We start from the raw sequence: 15,024 nt of genomic DNA, 5'->3' as shown, positions 1-15,024 counted from the left end.
TCCATTGACACTTCCAGGTTGATGGCTTCTTCAGCTCCAATCTGGGCAAACAAGAAAAACCCAGGGACCTCACCACTGTATCCTTCCTTGTATCTGAAGGTTCTAGAAATTCTATTGTCTCTCCATCTTTCAGTGTCTTATTATGTTTATTATACATACTTCATATAAGGTTCTCAGTTGTATTTCATGTGAGAAATAGAGAAAAGTACCTCCATCCATCTTCTCAATTAAATTGTTTTTAAAGGAATTTTTAAATTTTATCTAAGCTGCTGAATTTTTGCCATAAAATTTTCATACTACTTTGTTATTATCCTTTTAATGTGTAAAGGATCTGTTGTGATATCATCTCTCTCATTCCTGATATTGGTAATTTCTACTTTCTCTTTATACTAAATGGGCTTTGGTAAAGATTTATCAATCTAATTTTTCTTTTCAAATATTAAAATTATGGCTTTGTTAATTTCCTTTATTTTTCTGTGTGCGTCACTTCATTTATCCTTATTTAATTTTAATTTATTTATTTTTATTATCTGAAGTTATTGATTTCAAGCTTCTAACATAAGCCTCAGGAAGCTATACATTCCCCAGCACTACCCAACAAATTTTTCTCTCTTTTATTTCATTATCCTTCAGTTAAAGTATCTCCTAATTTCATTTTTTTCCCTAGTTCATGAGATTTTGAAGTGTGTCGCTTAATACCCAAATATTTGGAGCTTTCCAAAATATCCTATTTTAATGGAATTCTAATATATTTCTGTTGTGTTCCGGGAAATTTTTTGTAACGTTTCAACCATCTGAAATATATAAGACACATTGATCAGTATATTATCTATCTTAGTGAAGGGTCCATGTTCTCTTAAAAACTATGTATTTTCTGTGGTTATGAACATAGTACTCTTTATAGGTCATACTAGTTGCCTAGTCGATAGTGTTGTTCAAATCTTCTATAATTGTACTGTTAACATCTTTCCTGGTTATTCTATCAATTTCTGAGACAGGTATGTTAAATCACCTACCATGATTCTGGATTTACCTCTTTTCCCTTAACATTTATCAGTTTGTGTTTCATGTACTTTTAAGCTTTATTACTAGGTGCATAACATTTGACATTATTATGTCTCCATGATGAAGGTCCCTCTTTACTCCCAGCTGTATTTCTTGTATAAAATCTACTTTTTCTGATATTTATATAGCCACACTAGCTTTCTTATAAAGAGTGTTTGCATGGTATACCTTTTTACATTCAGTTCTAACTTAATAGTAACATTATGTTGAATACATGTTTCTTGGAATTTAAACTAAACTTTTAAAAATCTTTCTGGAAAATTTTCTCTATTTGATGTCTACAATTCACTGATTTGTTCCTCAATTCTATCCATTCTACTATTCATTCTATTTTATTCTGTATTTCAACTATTAAGTTTTTTAAGCCTAATATTTTTCCTTGGTTCCTTTTTTTATGTTTTCTTGTTCTCGTTTCATATTTGGAATATCTTCCCTTATGCTTGTTAATAAGTCTATTATTAGTTTGGGCCCTCTCTTCTAATATTTCTGCTTAGGTTCTTTTATTTGAGGTGTTTTGCCCATTTATATTATATGTGATTATTGATATGGTAGGGAGAGTATGCTATTTTGCTGTTTCCTTTCTCTTTTTTGTATTTGTTTTTTTTTCTTTTGTTTTCTCATTCTCGCCTTCTTTTGGTTATTCAATTTTTTTTTAGTATCACATTTTAATTCTTGTATTTGGATTTTTGGCTGGATCTCTTTGTAATACTTTTTAAGGTATTTTTCTCATTGTTTGATGCATAAATCTATATAATCACTTTAGGTCTAGCTTAATAATTATATTGTCCAGATCACCTATATACTCTTCCTAATTTTTTATCTATTTGAACTATTCGTAATCAAGAGGGAGATATTAAAATATCTTACAATGAAGGCAAATTTATCACTTTCCTCTTGTGGTTCTATAAATTTATTAGGTGTTTAGATGTGTAAAATACTACATTTTACTTTGAAAATTGTATCTTTTAAAATTGTGCAATAACTGTCTTTGATCCTTACCCTCTCCATCTCTAATAATGCTTTTTGCCATTAAGTATGTATTTTCTGATAATTAGATGCCTACCCCAGCTTTATTTTCATTTATATGTGTGTAATATTTCTATTGTTATCTTCTAATTTTGCATGAAATTATATTTTACATATGTCAGTTGTGAACAATGTATATATATATTTTATTTTTATCCAGTCTGCCAATCTTTGTCTCTTAACCTGTAAGCTTAGTTTATTTATAGTTACTGTTAATATTGGTATTTTTTTGTTTCTCTTTTTCTGTCTTTTCAAATCCTTTCTTACTTTTGAAATAATTGGTATCTATTTCTCCTCAAGATAAGACAAGAATTCACCAGGTTCTCATATTCTTTGCTCTCTCCCAAGCCTTACATTGTATTGATATTATCTACATCTATACTGTCCAAAAAGTGGTTACTAGCCACATGTGGCTATTAAAATTAACTTTAGTTAAAATTAAATACAATTTAAACATTTAGTCCCTCAGTCACAGAAACCATATTTCAAAAGCTCAGTAGCCATGTGGCTCGTGGCTGCAATATTGCAGAGTGAAGATGTAAAATATTTCTATTGTAACAGAAAGTCCTATTGGATAAAACTTATCTAGACTTTCAAATTAGGGTAATTATGGATATGCTTTCTTTCTTTTTTTGGCTATAATTATTTCACTTTAGGATACATAAATTTTATCCATATTTGATATGCTTCATATATCTCTTGTGGTACATTCTGGATTGTCTTTCCTCTTATTTACTAATTTATCCAAAAGACTTTTCAAATGGGTCTTTCTGTAGCTAAATTTCTGTAACCCTTGATGCCTGAGAATATTTTGTAATAGAATCCTTATAATTAAATGGAAATTTAGTTGGATATAAAATCCTAGTTCTAGATCCTTTTCCTTGAATACTTCAAAAACTATTGCATTTTCTTCTTGAATCCATTATTGCTGTTGGAAAATTGGAGGTCAGTGAGAATCTTGGTTTTTTTCTATGTGAAATGCTGTTTCTCTTGGAATCATTCAATTTTCTCTTTGTTTTTATGTTCCTAAATTTGTCATAATGTTGCTAGGGGCAATGTTTTTTGTTTTGTGTTTGTTCCTCTCTCTCCCTCTTCTTCGATGCTTCTTGGCTGTTCCCATACTGAGCTCTTTTCTCTTCATTAAGTCTGGAAAATTCATCTCCATTGTTCAAGTATTTCCTTATCTCTACTTTTTTAAGATATCTCTTTTTCTGGGATTTCTATTATTTGGATCGTAACATTTCTACTTCTATTCTCCATAATTTTTGGCTTTACCTTTTTTTAAAAATGTCTTGTTGACAGGGGCAGCCTGGTGGTGTAGCGATTAAATTCATGCACTCCGCTTTGGTGGTCTGGGATTTGCAGGTCCAGATCCTTGGTGTGGACCTACGCACGACTCATCAAGCTATGCTGTGGTGGCATCCCATATACAAAATAGAGGAAGATGGGCACAGATGTTAGCTCAGGGCTGATCTTCCTCATAAAAAATTTTCTTTGTTATATTTTAGTTATTTCTGGAAAATTTTCTCTCATCTCTGCAATTTACTGATTTGTTCCTCAATTCTATCCATTCTACTGTTCACTCAATCTATTTTATTTTGTATTTTAACTATTAAGTTTTTTATGCTTAATATTTTTCTTTGAACCCTTTTTTTGTGTTTTCTTCTTCTTGTTTCATATTTGGAATATCTTCCCTTATGCCTATTAATATGTTTATTATTGTTGGCCCCTCTCTTCTAATATTTCTGCTTAGATTGGAATCTGTAATCCAACACACTGTTATTCCTTGGAAATGTTTGTGTTCCCTAATATGCTGGTTTTTGGTCAGCCACCCCATTTTTACATGATACTCTTGCTTATTCTTTTAAGCAATGCATATAGAGAAGAGCAGCTTCAGATGTTGTCAGCTGGAAAACCTTAGGGAGTGGAGCGTTGATGAGTCTTCCGTAGGACAGAAAACTTCAGACACCAGAAAACCAGTCAATTACATGGCACTCACAGACAGCTCTCAGGTCAGATCCTCACCTTTTCCCCTAGAGAAGCAGCATTAAGAAGAGACGCTCCTTGGATTTTACTTCCCTTGTCAGTTTAGAGGGTGTGGGCTGAGAAAGCAATTGTCAGAAAATAGTCTTATTTCCACTGGCTTCACACTGCCCAGGATTTCTCTATTGTTCTGATTTTATCCTGAGTCCACCAGAACTAGTCCCAGTCACTACAGCTACACAGATAGCACTGTGTGTCCAAGGCAAAGCTGGCAAGCACCCAGAGAAGCACAACCACACATTCTACTCCTCTTTTAGCCTCCTACAGACTTACGAAGCTGCCTCCTGTTCCAATCCAAAATCACACACAGAAATGTGAAAATGAATCCACTCCTACTTTCACATTCTCTAGGGGATTATTCTTCTAGTTTTCTTAAGTTCTTGTGGGACTAAAGAAAAAGACAGCTGTGCCACATCAGCAATTTGCTTGAAATCATTAGATTTATTTTTTAATGTAAACAAGATGTACATGTTTTCTTTTCTCATTATATTTACTTACTTAGATCATTCAATTGAGTGGGTCCTTCAAAATCCCAAAGTTTTTAAGTATAAAACTTATTTGCATCAGCCTAGCTTCCTTTCTTCCTCTCTCCTCCATTTTGTGTTTGAAAAGAAAATGGAATTCTACCCCAAACAGCTCATGTTCTTTAGTTGTGAGACAGTGTTGCACAGAGTCTCACAAGTTGCTGATCAGGGGTTATTTGAGGTCATCTGAGTCAGTATGTGGGAGATTCACCACCTTAAGAGAAATTAGAGGACTCAAATGTAAGTTCTATTGTGGCATTATCTCCAGTTGCAACAAAATAAAAGGTTCCTGGATCAGTTCAAAAGGTTATATCTGGCAAATAAACATACGAAAATTGCTCAATATCGTATATCATTAGGAATTACAAATTAACCAGCAATGAAATACTACTACATACCTATTAGAATGGCCAAAATCCAGAACACTGAAAACTCCGAAAGCTGGTGAGGGTGTGGAGCCACAGGAACTCTCATTCATTACTGATGGTAAAGCAAAATGGTATAGCCACTTTGGAAGAAAGTTTGGCATAACATGCTCTTACCATGTGATCCAGCAATTGCTTTCCTTGGTGTTTACCCAAATGAATGAAAACATGTTCCCACAAAAACCTGAACATGGATGTTTATAGCAGCTTTATTCGTAATCACCAAAACTTGGAAGCAATCAGGAGATCCTTTAGTAAGTGAATGGATATGTAAACTGTGATACATTCAGAAAATGGAATTTTATTCAGCACTAAAAAGACATGAGCTATTAAGCATGAAAAGACATTGAGGAACTTTAAGTTCACATTACTAAGTGAAAAAGGCCAATCTGAAATGATTACATACTATATGATTCCAATTATTTGACTTTTGGACAACACAAAACTTTGGAGTCAGTAAAAGGATAGGTGGTTGCCCTGGGGGAGGAAGGAATGAATCTGCAAAAGCAGAGAGGGTTTTTAGGGCAGTGAAAATACTCTGCATGGTACTATAATGGTGAATACGTGTCATTATACATTTGTCCAATCCATAGAATAGATAACACTAAGAATGGACCCATTAGGTTAGTTATTATTATTATATTATTATTAATATTATTATACTAATATTATTATATTAATAAACTATGGACTTTGAGTGATAATGATGTGTCAATGTAGGTTCATCAAATTTAAAAAATGTACCACACTGGTGGGGGATGTTGATGGTGGGAAAGGCTGTGCATGTGTGGGGGCGGGGGTATATGGGAAATCTCTGCACATTCCACTCAATTTTTCTATGAACCTAAAACTGGTATATAAATAGAGTATTAAAAAAAAAAAAGGCTATGTTTTTACTGTTTGATCATGGGAATGAAGCACAAAGGAACGAGTGAACTAGGAGTGTGTGCTGCAGCTGATCAGATTATCCACAAATACTCTGCGTTCTGCTACAGTCGTGTATATTTTCTTGTTTATGCTTAATATCCTTATATAAATTTTTTGTTCAGCAACCACCAAGAAAGAAAATGATAGTTTCAAGTCTAAATATTGCTTGTTCTTGATTATCTACAAGCTGATTTTTCAATATTGTCTGCAGCCTTTTTTTCTAATTCTTAACTTTAGTTTCCTTTTACACCAGTTCAAAACTCAAGGTTTTATCAGCAGCACCGATGAAATATTTTTATGTTTAGAATTTAACTACAATGCTTTGAATAAGAATTTGAGATTACTGAAAAACATATATATTTTAAAATATTTTTGTAATCAAATTACTTTTGCTATTTCTGATGGTGATTTGCATGAATAATCAAGATCAATAAAGGAAAGGGACATAGGTAGCAAATGATGGCTGAGACTCCCATTAAATCTTAGATTCTTAACCAAAAGTACACATTAGGATCACCTCTAGAGCTTATCAAAAAACTGATGTCTTGATTCCTTTCTTCTGTGTTCAGATTCAGTTGGCACAAAGTGGGGCCCCTATTTTTTTTTTAAGTAATATAGATGATTTCACCAGCCCTGATGGTCTAGTTGTTAAGATTTGGTTCTATCACTGCCTGGTCCAGGTTCATTTCCTGGTCAGGGAACCACACTACCTGTCGGTTGTCATACTGTGGAGGCTGCATGTGGCTGTGATGCTGAAAGCTATGCCACCGGTATTTCAAACACCAGCAGGGTCACCCATGGGGACAGGTTTCAGAGGAGCTTCCAGACTAAGACAGATTAGGAAGAAGGACCTGGCCACCCACTTCCAAAAAATTGGCCATTCCAAAAACCCTATGAATAGCAGCAGAGCATTTTCTGATATAGCGCTGGAAAGGGAGAGGACGGCGCTGGAAGACCGACAGACAGGGTTTCACACCGCTGTGCACGGGGTCGCTAGGAGTCAGAATCTACTGGACGCACTAACAAAGAGATCATGTCAATGCTCACTTTTGGTCAAGAATCATTATTAACATGAGGAACACTTTCAATGTTGATTTTTAGCAAATGAAGAAAATTATATATAACTTTGTTGTTCTTTATTTTACTCCAAGCAGAATTGATTACAAATAAAATCATTACAGGGGTCGGAAAGCAAATACTGTAATACTCTACATGTACTTTAGTGACCAAAAAAGATCAATCCAATCAGCCTAGGAATGATTCTATATTAAAACAAAATAGAATCAGGCTCTCGAATAATCAACTGAGATAGAAACATTTATAACTAATGGTTGTGCAATGATACGAAATGTAACCAATGTCACTTAGGGTAAAGACATTGTGTTTTTAGATATTAAATTACCTCAATGTCCTGTTTAAATATGCTATAATATACATTTAAAAAAATTCCTTGAAGTACTCTCAAGGCAGGTGAAAAGACTATTTTATTTGTTCTGTGATGATATGAGATCCTAGTGTGAGAAGGTGCAGTTAACTTCTCTTAATTCGTGGTATGCAGCTCAGAAATAATTACTCCTTCTCCCTGACAAGTGATAAAATGTAGTGGTGAAAAGGTTGGGCGGGTGCCCTAATGTGATCCTATGCATTGCTCCCCGCTGGGGTTCGTTTCTTACTGGCTGTGACTAGAGTATAGATTAGGGCAAGCAGCCAAGAGTCTGTATATGTATGTGAAATACCTAGGGGCTACCAGGGTGCGAGCCCAGGAAAAAGGCAATCAGGTTCTAAGTTTGATCCAATAGCAAAACCATCATGAAGACTTCTTTCAGGTCTCAGAAGCAGGCAGAGCTATGCTCCTTCTGAGCCATATTTGGTTGGTTGATTTTGGTTGGTTGATTTTGTTCTGTTTGTGTGGTTTTATTTGGTTGGTTGATTTTGTTCTGTTTATGTGGTTTTATTATCCTTATTGATAGACAGTATGTTTGTTTTTACTTTATGGACACTATAAATCTCCTATCAGTCCTGTTTACTTCTCTTGTTATTTACTTTTTTGTTTGGTTTTAGATAGCTGGGAGTAGAACTTGGAGCTTGTACTTATCAGACATGTAGGGCTGTATGTTTTATATTTCACTGGTTTCATCTGACTCCATGGTTTTATGATTTCTCTAACTTTGTTGCTTTCTAACTCTCTTAACCATTTCTTTTTCTTTTGTTATACTTTCCTAAACCCCCTCAATTTGTATATGCACACGTGTGTGTATGTTTAATGAAGGGTGGTATATTTAAAGCGACTCATTACAGATAAATAAATGAAATGCTTTGGCTCAGTCTAGCCTTGATAAACCTGATGGATCATGATTTCATACATGCTGTTGTTGAACCTCATCATCTCCCCAGATATCTCCCTGTTTTTCCTTAATAGGCCTGATAAACCCCCTATAATTTAAAATTTAATGGCACCTCCCTGAGAAACTGAAAACACCCTCCCCTGATAAACATTTCCTCTGTGCTCCCTTATGCAGGTATTTAGCGATTTATCTCTATTTTAGTGATTATTTCTATATTTATTTATGTCAATCTTTAGAACGAGGCTGTGAGTACCTGGACAGCAGGTAAAGAGGTTAATGTTTCTATTCTCAGTGTCAATATAGTAAATAGGGATTTTGTAAATGTCTGAATTAAAGAACAAAAGAAAACAACCAGGTAAGTGTAAGTTGCACAATGGGTAATTCCAGAATCTTGACGAAAGATTTTGTTAAATAAACATTTTTTGAGTACTTACCATTTTCTGGGCTCTGTGCTAATCATTAGTCACAGGAATGGAGAGAAAAATCCAGTGATTTTTAGAAGAAGTGGACTGTCAAGGGGCATAAGATTTGACTGCAACATCAGATACATTTCCACTAGTAACATTGTCTAAAAGAAATTGTAGCTGGAGATAAAAATAGAACTTCCATACTTAGTACTATAATATTAAATGTGCCTTTCTGTGCAAAATAGTTTTGCTGCAGGCAGTGTGGTTGTGAGAAGGAACTAAGTAAAAATTTGGATTCAGACTAGTTGGGTTTGAGTCCCTATTCCAAGACTTACTAGCTGCGTGACCTAGATAAAAATCATCTATTCTCATTTTTATCTTGGTTTTCTCATCTGTAAAATGAGGACAATGATTCTTCACATAGGACTGTTATAAAAACTAAGTGAAGTCATACATGCACACGCATATACACAGACTTGTGTAAATCATATTGGACTCTACAAATGTAGACTTTTATTATTACTCTATGATATTCTGATTTTTTTAAAAAAATCAACAAATTTACAATCAGCTATGATTTCATTTTTTCTAATAGCTTTGTGGATTCAGTGCTTGTTGATTTCCCCAAAATATCAATTCAGGGTCATTGCACATGGCAGCCTCAAATCTAGAACAGTGTTTGATTCAACCCAGAAGTTCCGGTTGAGATTCAGGCTTAATGTGAGAGGAGGAATCTCAACAGGAGTATGGAGACAAATTCTAAAAGCGCTTCAGAGGCAGAATAAAACACCAAGAAAAATAGAGGCTCACCAGTGATATATATACAATTAATAAGTCACTTTGCCCTACTTCCTGCTCAAAGACACATGAAATAGTAGCCTGTACAGAGAGGGGCCTCACCTCTGACAAATCCTCAGATGGAGTCATGCTGTGATTAGATCATTGACAGGTGCACACTATCTACCTCTCTAGGCCATGAACATCTCCCTTCTTTTCTGTTTCTTTTTACACTTTCATACTGACTTTACACATTTCTTAGAAAACCCTCTTGGGAAATTGGCAAGTCATGAACTGTTAATTTCATTTCATAGATGAGGGAATTTAAAGACGCCCAACCAGTTTAGATTATTTACTAAGTCTACAAAGCTAGTTAGTGGTAGAGCCAGCAGGACTGTCTCTACTCTTATCCTTGTGTGTTGTCTACCTCTCCCACATAACATTATAATATATATATATATATATATATATATTTTTTTTTTTTTTTTCTTAATCTCTTCTGTACATGTCCATAAAATTTTCTCTTGGCTTTTCCTGGTTCCCCATCTGACACTTCAACTCTCCACTGGATCTGCTTGGCCCTGACAGTGGCAAGTAGAACTAAACAAGTCTCGCTCGCAATTGACCCCTGTAGATGCCATTCCAATTATAGTTACACCATGTCCCAAAAGACACACAAATCTCAGTGAGCTGTTTCACAGCAGTTAAAGAATTTAGAAATACACATAGACTTACAAGGGAAAAATGCTACACGCTGAGTCATAACACTTGGCCCGTGAATCTCAGGCCTTCTCTATGAGAAATGCAGTGATTTTTGCAGCTCAGAGGCTGAGACCATCTTTCTCAGCAGTTATGGGGATGTCAGGAAGAGATCATTATCTATAGTCGTATTGTCATCACCTTGTTTTTCACTTAGACAAATTTCTGAACTTCCTTAAATTAATATTCCCATCAGAGTGGCACACCAAGGATTTCAACACTGAACTGATGCAGATGCTTGATGAGTCTAAGAAAGCAACCTTAGACGCGCTTCTCGCTAAGAAGAGGATAGCAATAACCCTGACTTAAAACAAGGTTCCAAAATACTAGGAATAAAGTGAGTAAAATCATCAACTTAAAAATATGTTCACCATCAAGGTACAAATTAAAGTGTAAAAAGCATTATTTTGCTAGAAAATGAAGAATAAAAACAATGTTAATGAGGATGTGGAGATCCAAAAATTGTCTCCGGTTGTTTAAAGCAGCAAATATATTAAAATGATATTAGACTATTCAGCCTTCAAAAGGAATGAAATCCTGATAGATTCTACAACATAGATGAATCTTGAAAACATTAGGCTAAGTGAAATAAGCCAGTTAAGTAAAAGAAAAAAATACTGTAAAATTCCACTTATATTAAATATCTAGAATAGGCAAATTTATATGGACAGAAGGTAGAAAAGAGGTTATCAGGGGCTGGGGTTAGGAGTAACAGGAAGTTATTTAATGGGTACTGAGTTTCTGTTTGAGATGATGAATGAGTTCTGAAAATGGATAGTAGTGATGGTTGCACAACATTGTAAACGTACTTAATGCCATTGAATTGTAAACTTGAAATTGGTTAAAATGGTAAAGTTTTGTTATATACATTTTCAAAAAAACAAATAACCGGATTAAAAATGGCCAAAGGACCTGAATAGACATTTTTTCAAAGAAGACATACAAATGGCTAACAGGTATATGAAAAGATGCTTAATTTCACTAATCATCAAGAAAATGCAAATTAAAACCACAGTGAAATATCATCTCACACATGTTAGGATGGCTATTATCAAAAAGACCAGAGATAAGAAGAGTTGGCGAGGGTGTGGAGAAAAGGAGACCCTTGTACGCCATTGGTGGGAATGTAAATTGCTACAGCCACTATAAAAAACAGTATGGAGATTCCTTAAAACAATTAAAAATAGAACTACCATATGATCCAACAATTCCATTTCTGGATATTTATCCAAAAGCATTGAAATCAGGATCTTAAAGAGTTATGTGCAATCCCATGATCATTGCAGCACTATTCTCAATACCCAAAATATGGAAACAATGTAAATGTCCATTGATGGATGAACATTTAAAAAATGTGGTATATACATACAGTGGAATATTATTCAGCCTTACAGAAAAAAGGAAATCCTGTCATATGCAGTAACATGGGTGAACCCGGAGGACATTATGCTAAGTGAAATAAGCCAATCACAGAAGGACAAATATTGCATGATTCCACTTATATGAAGTATCTAAAATAGTCAAACTCATGGAAGCAAAGTGTGGAATTGTGGTTTTCAGGGGCTGGAAGGAGGAAACAGAGAGTTGCTAATCAACGGGTATAAAATTTCAATTATAATGAAATTGAATTAGATGATTAAGATGTATAAGATCTAGAGATCTGCTGCACAACACTGTGCCTACAGGTAACAATACTGTACCTTACACTTAAAAATCCGTTAAGAGGGTAGATCTCAAGTCAAATATTCTCACCACAATACATTTAAAAAAGATTTATTAAAAAAAAAAAATGAAAGAGAGGGCCAGCACCGTGGTGCAGTGGTTAAGTGCGCGCACTCTGCTTCCGCCGCCTGGGGTTCCTGGGTTTGGATCCCAGGCGCACACCAATGCACTGCTTGTCAACCCATGCTGTGGCAGCGTCCCATATAAAGTAGAGGAAGATGGGCACAGAGGTTAGCCCAGGGCCAGTCTTCCTCAGAAAAAAAAAAAGAGTATGGACTTCAACGCTAGGCATGAGAGAGAAAAGAATTAAATTTTAACAAGGAGATGCCTTCACAATAAACTACATACCACAATTTTCTTCTGCTTATGTATTTAGTTTCCATAATAATATTACTTACTCAGTGTAATAATAATAGTAGTAGTAGTGTTTTAGTGTTGGGCTGCATAGCAGATCATCCAGGGCTAGTTTCTAAGCAATTCTAAAGTTGTCATTGGCAAGGGAAGGTCTTTTTCTGGAAGCAGCAGAAAAGACTAGACAAATTCAAGAACAGATGTACCAAGATGGTTGCAGATTTTGTTGGGAGAGGCTTTTCCCTAATGAGTCAGGATCTTTTCTGATGAGGTAGATCTCAGTATCACCAACAAGGCTGTGCCACTCCTGGTCTGGCCTTGGTAGACACCTTTAGCTAAGTAGAAAAAAGAATCTGGGCAGAGAAGAATATGGAAGATTTACTTACGGCCCCACCTATTTCCATATTACACTCAGAGTGCTAGTGTACCAAGGTTCTGTAGCTAAAGAGATGGATTGTATCATCAAAGATATAAAATGTGAGAATACTGCAGGTCAAGATAGGACTTTTAAAACACAAAGGTGAGCCAACTGGAAAATAGCAATAAAACTCCAATGAAATTATGGTATTCATGAAAGATCGGGAACATAGTTCTCAAGTGGCTGAGGAAGGACGTACTTTTGAAAAATGGTGACTTTGAGAAACACTAATAATTTTTAGACAGAATTTGCTTTGTCAATTTAATTTTAAAAGTAAAATTCTGAAAAAAAAGGCAAAAAGTTAATTGGCAGGTTTTTGTCAAACTAAAGTGAGATAGAAGAGAATTTTATTAAGCAAATATGAGAAACAATTATAAAATGCCTTAAAATTAGTAAAAAGGAGGATTGACAGTATAGAACAGAAAATCAAAAATTTTGAAGGTAAACTTAAGGAATTCTTCAAAAATACCAAGGAAATAGGTAAACAAATTGATGGAGAACATGATATACGAGAAAACTGGATATCAGAGCTCTCAAGCAGATAATCAGTACTCCTGAAAAAGAGAGAAGAATAAATGAAAGAGAATATAGAGAGAGAAAGAGAAAAAAGTATTGGGGTGATGGAAGTCCTTTTAATACAGTGGTTAATTCTATCTAAACCTGTCTGGAATATTTGAAACATTTGATCTCTACCCCGCCCCTTGTAATCGTTATCTATTGCTGCATAACAAATTTCCCCAAACCATAGCAGTTTGAAAGAACACGTATTTATTATCTCACAGTTTCTGTGTTTGTGGAATCTGGGCAAAAGTTAGCTGAGTCTTCCACTTCAGTTTCTCTCACAAGGTGGCAGTCAAGATCCAACTGGGACAGGAGCTGCTTCCAAGCTCACAGTGGCTGTTGGCAGAACTGGTTCCTTGAGGGTTGTTGGACTGAAGGGCTCACTTCCTCACTGGCTGTTGGCCCGAGGCCACCCTCAATTCCTTACCACATAGGTGTCATTATTTCCAACTTAAATAATAACAAAGCTCCGCCCTTTCCACAATTTCTGATTGCAACTAAAACTTGCTTTCTTTTTCACGCATGCTTCATTATTTCATACAAAGTTAAAAGCATTCCCAGGGGCCAGCCCGGTGGCATAGCGGTTAAGTTCACACGTTCTGCTTCAGCGGCCAGGGTTTGCTGGTACGTATCTTGGGTGCAGACCTACTCACTGCTGATCAAGCTATGCTGAGGCAGCACCCACGTAGAAGAACCAGAAGGACCTACAACTAGGATATACAACTAGGTGCTGGGGCTTTGGGGAGAAAAAGGAAAAAGAGGAAGACAGGCAACAGATGTTAGCTCAGGGCCAATCTTCCTCAAAACAAAAAAAAAAAGCATTCCCAAAACTCATAAGCAGCGGTAACTTGGTGAGGCACTAGGAGTATCTACAGAAACTCTGTGGTATACTAGTTGTAGAGCATAATTTAATCTGTTCTTTTTTTAAAAAAAAAAGTAGAGAAGATAAAAATAACTCATTATAAAAGCAGGCTTGGTGGTATATCTGAGGTGGTTAAATGTCATATCAGTGGAATTCCCTTACGCTCAGTAAGTAGCAGATCTAGTTTGGAACTAGGAATCAAAGTCTTTGCTTTAAACTGTCTAAATTGCTTTACAGTTCAGCTCCACAGGAAACTTTGTAGAGCTTGGGTTCAAAGTCTTAGGTTAAAAGACTGGTTTTCCTGTCATTCTCCTCCAATTGTCTATCTCCACAAGGGACCTACAATGCCTCTGCATCAGGAACCTAGTACCATCACTCCAGAATCTACAGGAATGTACAGATGCCAGTTCTTGAGAGCATATGTTTTATTTCCAGCTCCTGCCATATAGGTGGCTAGTTCAAAATTCATAGATTCATGATTTCCATTTTACCAATATATTAAAAAATGAGACTGGGACAGGAATTAAAACAAAACAAACCAAAAACAAGCAAAGAGTCATACATCAGTCACAAGTAAGATTATGGCTTTATGGGAAATAAGGATTTATTTCTGGGTTAGGGTAGGGTCTTCTGAAACCTCACACTGCAGAAAAGCTGTACTTTTTAGTGTGTTCTACGGTAAACTCCCACATGGAAAGAAAGGCTGCTATAATGAGGCTGATAGGATAGGTGGACTCTGGGTTTGCTGGGCAGTGAGCTTCACTTTTGAGGCCAGAATGAGCTCATCTAGAAACTCTCACTGCAAGGGCAAA

The sequence above is a fragment of the Ceratotherium simum genome, chromosome 12, assembly GCF_057802395.1.
Source record: "Ceratotherium simum simum isolate JZ-2026a chromosome 12, ASM5780239v1, whole genome shotgun sequence".
NCBI classification, from domain to species: Eukaryota; Metazoa; Chordata; class Mammalia; order Perissodactyla; family Rhinocerotidae; genus Ceratotherium; species Ceratotherium simum.
This window is presented reverse-complemented; position numbering follows the sequence as displayed.